This window comes from Artemia franciscana, chromosome 14 (assembly GCF_032884065.1).
Source record: "Artemia franciscana chromosome 14, ASM3288406v1, whole genome shotgun sequence".
Lineage (NCBI taxonomy): Eukaryota > Metazoa > Arthropoda > Branchiopoda > Anostraca > Artemiidae > Artemia > Artemia franciscana.
The window spans coordinates 4152221-4159726 of NC_088876.1; the positions used below are offsets into that span (position 1 = coordinate 4152221).

Genomic DNA, 7506 nt, shown 5'->3' on the forward strand with positions numbered 1-7506 from the left:
CATCCCAATCTCTCCACTCTAAGCATCTTCCAAGATTTTAGGGTCCCCACCCCCCAACTCCCCGCAATGTCACCGCATCCGGTCAGGATTTAAAATAGGAACTCTGAGACACAATATCCTTCCAAACACTAAATTTCATTAAGATCCAATAACCTGTTCATAAATTAAAAATACCTCATTTGTTCTAATTTTTCTGATTTAACCATCCCCCCACTCCCTCCCCAGATGGTCGAATCAAGGAAACAACAATTTCTAATTTAATCTGGTCTGGTTCCTGATACGCCTGCAAAATTTCACTGTCCTAGCTTACCTGGAAGTACCCAAAGTAGCAAAACCAGGACAGACAGACTGACAGACCAACAGAATTTGCAATTGCTATATGTCACTTGGTAGATACCAAGAGCCATAAAGAGAAGTTCAGGTATATAACATGAGATTATTACATTGCCATAAGCAGCAAAAATATGGTCATACAGGATGTTTGTACAGCTTAAGTTCACACATGCCCAGGATGCTCAGGAAATCAAACATCTGATAAGTGCCATCTCAAAAACACTGATAGTACCTGAAGGCCCAAATAATATATATATATATATATATATATATATATATATATATATATATATATATATATATATATATATATATATATATATATATATATATATATATATATATATATATAGATGCCAGATTAGGCATATATATGACAGAATATATATATAGAATCCAGAATAGAGAAATCCTACAGGTGGCAGAAAAATATCACATGGGTTTTTAGAGAGCACAGCTAACCTATAGAAGTTATGCAGATGTGGCAAACAAAAAACTAACCACAAGTACACCACATTTGATTCAAGGACATAATGAAATTACAATGGATCTGAAGCAAGAAATTGAACAGAAGGAAACCCTAGTAATTTCATTACTTTTAAGACTAGAAATACTAAAATTAAGTGAACTATCAATACTAGAACACATAAACAAATTATGCACCCTTGTACATGAACTGCAGCTCAGACAGCTAAACAAAGATGAAACTAGAAGTGAATGCTCAATTAATGAGACATGAGCTCAGCAATATGGATCTTAGAATGTTATCATGGAATTCACAATCAGTGAGGAAAGAGAAGAAAGATCTTGTAGTTGGTTTTTGACATAAAATCTGCACTGATGTCTTATGTCTCCAAAAAAAAAATGGCTAAAACTCTTTCTAAATATTAGTTTCCATGGCTACAACATTATGAAGAAAGACAGAATTGAAACAGGAAGAGGTGGATTGTTGATAGGTATGGAGGAGGAGCGTGCGTAGCTGTGTTGGCCTCAGGCGGCTTGGTGCTGCAGTGAGTTATTAGTAGTAGTAGTAGTAGTAGTAGTAGTATTAATAAAAAAATAGAACTACACCAAATTGCATATTGAATTAGGTCACAATTATGGTGAGACTGTTGAAACAGTTGGATGCAAGCTTAATTTGGGAAATTGTATAATACTTAAATGTTTACAACTCAAATGGGAACAATAAAGACATTGGTGGCATAATAAATGAACTGCTTGATAAAATACCAAATGCAGCATAAGTTGTTTTAATTAGAGATTTGAAGTCCCATAATAAGACTAAAATTTTAAGTCTGGTGTATTTGTGATTTTGTGAAAGCTTTAAGTAAAAGCCCAGAAGATATGTTACTGGAAAATAATGTACATTTAATGATGACAAAAGGGCTTCCAACCCAAAACAATCCTATCACAGGAGTTTCCACTATTATAGAATTGACCTTCAATAGTCAAGATTGAGCAGCATCAGCAAATGTGTCAACCTTAGTAAATGCAGTTTTATTTAGTGATCATGCCCCCATTGTGTTAAATGTTTATGATGGTCTGTTTGAGATTTCTGATAAAATTGAGACAAACAAGATTACTAAGTTTCAAATCAAGAAAGCAGATTGGAGAAATTATCGTAAACTTTTGGATCAAAAAGACATTGTGGCGGTAATAGAGATACAGCAATGTGTTGATGACAAAGTGATGGTTTCTCAGAATAGCATAATTGATGCAGTAAAGAAAACTGTTCTACTGAAGGCTTAATATAAGGGACAAAGAAATGCATGTATTTGGAGAAAAATAGATTGTGATGCAGCTAAAAATAAAAAAATGAGTATGAACAAGCACCAACAACATACAACTATATTGAGGGGAAAAGAGTTTATGCAGCATTTAAGAGAGCAATTTCACAAGCCAAAAAAAAGAGCTAGGAAGAGTTTATTGAAAATTTGTATTTCTGTAAACCAGCCAGTAAGGTCTAAGTAAAAAAGGTGTACAATAATCAGTTACTAGTGACAGATCAAGATAAAGCTAATACAAGTCCCTATTATCTAAATAAGACCAAAGACAATAATGACCCAAATACAACAGAAGTTGCCAGAATAACAGCTAAAGCTAAAATAGTGGCAAATCAGGGTTTACAAAGCCCTTATAATCAGCCATTTACCAATTCTGAAATCGAAAGTGTGATAAAAAAATCTCTGTGTAACCTCATCAGGGGAAGATATGATTATTGATAGTTTGTTCATGCTTTACCAAAGCAATGAAACATTGTGCTGCTTGCCAGGTCAGAGCCCTCTAGAGGGAGAAGGAGTGGAGGTAGTTGTTTCAAAATACCTTCCTGGGACATACTTTAGTCTGTAGATTCATCCCTGATAGTTTCATTTTCTTAACCTAACCCCTTTCTGAGATAGCAAGAAGTCAATTAACTAGAATTTTACTATTAATTTGATAGAAAAGATGGTAAAATTCTACTTAATTGACTTCTTGCTATCTTAAAATCTTTAAAACCTTATAAAATGGAATTGAGCAAAGTTATGAAGCTTGAAAAATTTTGTTGTACTTCAATGAAGCAGAAGATCTATTTTGCAAGGTTTCACTTTTATAACATGCATATTTTTAAAAGTCATCAAAGGTCAGAGCCCTCTAGAGGGAGAAGGAGTGGAGGTAGTTGTTTCAAAATACCTTCCTGGGACATACTTTAGGCTGTAGATTAATCCCTGACAGTTTCATTTTCTTAATCTAACCCCTTCCTGAGATAGCAAGAAGTCAATTAACTAGAATTTTACTATTAATTTGATAGAAAAGATGGTAAAATTCTAGTTAATTGACTTCTTGCTATCTTGGAATCTTTAAAACCTTATAAATGAAATTGAGCAAAGTTATGAAGCTTGAAAAATTTTGTTGTACTTCAATGAAGCAGAAGATCTATTTTACAAGGTTTCACTTTTATAACATGCATATTTTTAAAAGTCATCAAAGGTCAGAGCCCTCTAGAGGGAGAAGGAGTGGAGGTAGTTGTTTCAAAATACCTTCCTGGGACATACTTTAGTCTGTAGATTCATCCCTGACAGTTTCATTTTCCTAACCTAACCCCTTTCTGAGATAGCAAGAAGTCAATTAACTAGAATTTTACCTAAGATTATTGATGATTTATTAACCAAAGCAAGATCCAGATTTATCTAAAGAAGACCCAAGTGACCCAGCAGTCAAGAGGGCCATGACTTCATTCATCATCATCATTGTGAAGCAGAGGATAATTTTGAAAATTTGATGTGTTATTTTCCTTCTGGGTTTACCTAAAGGTATTACATTATAGTTGCTTACCTTGGTATTTTATTTGATGATTGTAGTATTCCAATTGGATTCCACGTTTTCAGATTTCGAATTTTTCTTAGGCGCTGTCCTCTTCGCCAATATTTTTTCTCTTTTTAGGCGAATTTGAAATTTTTACTAAAACGTCGTCAAATTTGCTTTAGTGTTGATTTAATGACCAAGCAAACAGAAGAGAGTTACTCAGCTAATGCAAGCACCAATGCGCCTGCAAGAAGTAGTATCTCTAAAACGTTTTGGATCATGTTAGTATAAATAAACACTTGCCTTGCAAAGCAAACTTAAAAGATGCTGCAGTCACCTCCAAAAAAGATTATAAAAGGACCAACAAGCCCCAAAAGAAGCAAAAGCCAAATTAGGAGATAGACCCCTAAATTTAACCTAGTGAAATTCTAGTATTCAGCAAGCTGAGTAGAAAGCAAGAAAACTAAAAGTTTCAAAGCTTCCTTCATCCCTAAGTGATCACATCGTAGCAACTAAAAAGGAAAACGCAACACTTTTTTAGCGTATGATAATGTCCTTAACATAAAAGCTATTTTCAAAGTACCCAAAGTTAACTCTGAGCTTAGAATCCAAAAATCAGGCACAGCAGAACTTTATTTCCAAGATACTGTAAGAGTTGATATAGTAATTCAAAATTCTAGTCTAATTCAATTTACAAACCCATACATTACATCGGCTAACTCTTCAGAGAAAAAAAAAGCCAAGTATGTTTTTTATGGAATTTTTCTTTCTTTGAATACTTAAGAAATCATATTTGAGTTGTTAGACTCGTCAGAAAGAAATTTTACAATTGCAAAGATGAAAAGGCTAATAAACTGGGTAAAAAAAAACACAAATTGACAAAATAAATAGGAAAGAACCGACACCTAGCAAATCAATTTGCTTGCACTGAAAACTGAGCTCAAACAGAATTTTTAAAAAATCTATTTAAGGTCATTAAGGCAAAGCCTTTGTATTGTATCAAATGTAATATACATGGCTAAACTAAAAATAATTGGCAGTAGATAAATCCCTCCTGATCCAAATATGGAAGAGAAAATCATGCAAAAACATTTTGTTCTGCCACTGAGCTACATTGCAAAAAGTGCAAGAACATGGGAGACGGTGCACTTAAAAAATATCTATACCCCACCCACCACCAATTTGTGGATATTCTGAGAACCTTAGTTCAGCAAAACAGTCCCTTCTCGATCGTCGCAACTAAAAAACTGAAGATTCCAAAGCCAAGTGCCGGATGGTTTTAGTTAAACTTAATAGATTATACATTTTCAGAATCCTCATTGACAGAAAATTTGTTTGATATGTATATTTAAAAAATCACATTATCCTGAAAAAAAAAGAACATGATAGAAAAATAAATCAATGCTAGTTTTTTTTCACAGTTCGAATAAAAATGGCGCATGTAGCGCCATCTTTGTAGAGAAGCACGTAGCATGCTTCTCTACAAAAAAGACCTCTTGCAGGCTGTTATCCACTTTTATTTTTTTATTTCACTAAATTCTCTGACACTTTTAAATAAAAATATATAGTTAAATAATAATTCAATAAAAATAACATTTTGAAGGTTTCTGCAAAACCCCTTCCACAGGCTATCATTAATTTTTTTTTTTTTTTTGGTGTTGGTAGCCACAGCCTGGGTTCTGACGCAAATCCCACGGGGTTTTTGTTTGGAGGGTAGCTGGCTGCTTCTTACTCCTCGATCTGGGCCCTCTACTCTGATAGTTTTGACATCGTTAGCTGCTACACAAGGTAACAGTGTGAATCGGATTGTTGGAAAGCAGCCAATGATCAGTCAAACGCTTTACCAGCTCGGCCTGCAGAGAAACTGTATTTATTCTTTTTGTGTTTCATTCGAAAGGCTTCTGGTGAAGTTTCAGGTGACGCGTGTTTGGATTTGTTCCCAGAACTCCAAATAATGGAATCTCTTGAGAATAAAGCCAGAGTTAATTTAAAGAAAGAAAAGCAATCACAGAAGTCATTGATAGCAAATTATATGTTAATATATAAATAAAGAAACTATAAATTTTTACATATTGAACTTTCCACTAAATATCGAGTTATTACATTTTATCGGTAGTATAGGAAAAATGGAATTTAATCAAATTCTTATTTCACAAGAACTGTTACGATCTTAAAGCTTAGAATGGGAAATTATGAAAATGTCAGAAATTTTTGTTTAATATAGTGCAAATTCGTTTGAAAATTGATGGGGTTATCTAGAACCCGTATTCACATTGTGAAAAGTATAAAAATGAGAGCAAATTTTATTTCCAAGGCCCAGTTTTCATGTTGAATGTAGGAATGGAAAATTATAAAAATACTGGAATTTTTCGATTAAAATAGTGCAAATTCGATTAAAAAAGGCAAAAATTTAATTGATTTAATGAGTGGTCCAGAATTGGCAATTGCTATACTACTGACAGTGACCCCTTATGTTTTCCAATCAAGATGATTATTTGAATATTATATTTTCTATTCCAATTTCATATATTAGTTCAGAAGAGCCTATTGATATTTATGAAAATATATTTAGCTTTTCCATTTTCCATTTAGTAAGAGCACCCCCCAAAGGGTGCTCTTACTATTGGAAACTAGATTTACGTTGCATGGGCAACGTAAGGTGTTGCAGCAACCTTTGTTCGGCTTCGCCGAGTAAAGTGTTGCGAGAGCAACACTCTGGTTTTGTTTACTCACTTCGATTAAACGCTTAAGTTAAATTACCTAAAATAAATACTAGGTACACCAACTCGCAAAAGTTGAAACCCCACATCGCAACTAAAAAAAGTTGCAAACCCCTCATTGCTGAGGATGAGTGTAGCCTAACAGCAAATTGTTGCTTAAAACCCCTATATGTCTCACATTTGGTATCGGCTTATTTTTGGTTTCAGTGTGTACCTTACTACTGTAGTTGTCAACCCCTTTAAACTGACAAACTGGTAAATCGCATGAAGGAATTTTCCTACCACAAAATGGATAGCCTAAGCTTTGATCAGCTCATCGAGAGCTATCGACTGCCGTCGAAAAAAAAATATCTGTCTTAGTTCAAAAGTTGACTTTTACTAGTTCATATGACCATAATGGAAAGTCTCATTTGACTGAAAATTGGAAGTTTTGGTGACTTCTATTAAAGATAAAAGTGATCGGAGATGACCTAGCCTACCCCCCATGCCCATTTCCCCCAAATGAATCCGCTCGAAACTTAGGAAACCAATTTTGTTCGAAATAATTAAGAGAGCATATAATAATGCCTCCAGGTTGACACAAACCCCTAGAGCCTAGGGGCAAGGGTTATAAGTTGAGCCTTCAAGGCATTAAAGGTTATTACTGTGGAATGGTCGTATGAACTTTGAAGGAGGCTCATTTCATTCGAAATTGACGATTCTAGTTCCCTTTTTAGATTCGAAAGTGATCCAAGGGCAACCAGCTCTCTCTCATCCACGCTAGTTCATTCTCCCGAGACGCATCTGATCAAATTCTGAGATACCAATTTTTTTCAAGATAATTCAAAGAGCATATAACAATGCCCCCAGGGTTGATTCAAAACCCAGACCAGAGCCTAGGGGTAAGGTTTTAAGTTATGCCCCACGGGTGCATAAAGTTGTTATGGCAGGTGTGGTCATATAAGCCTTAGAGGAGGCTTATTTGATTGGAAATTGATAGTTTTAGTTCCCTTCTTAAGAGTCGAAAGTGATCAGAAGACAACAAAATGCCTCTGGGGTTGACACAACCTCCCACAGCCCAAGAGTAAGGGCTGTAAATTACACCCATAAATTACGAATATAAGGTTTCTTTTGAAAATGAAAGCTCTAGTGACCTGTTTATGTGAATGTAATTGAGGGAAACCCTCCCACG

The 7506-nt window shown here is 34.6% G+C and overlaps 1 protein-coding gene across 1 annotated transcript in view; it reads right to left on the reverse strand.

Annotated features, from left to right (window-relative positions):
- LOC136035201 (zinc finger protein 33A-like) overlaps nucleotides 1-3723 on the reverse strand; it is a 40104-nt gene extending 36381 nt beyond the window's left edge. Inside the window, exon 1 of the mRNA XM_065716800.1 lies at nucleotides 3646-3723. The gene's annotated coding sequence lies outside the window, so the exon portion shown is untranslated. The remainder of the gene's footprint in view (nucleotides 1-3645) is intronic.
- Between the last annotated feature and the right edge of the window lie 3783 nt (nucleotides 3724-7506).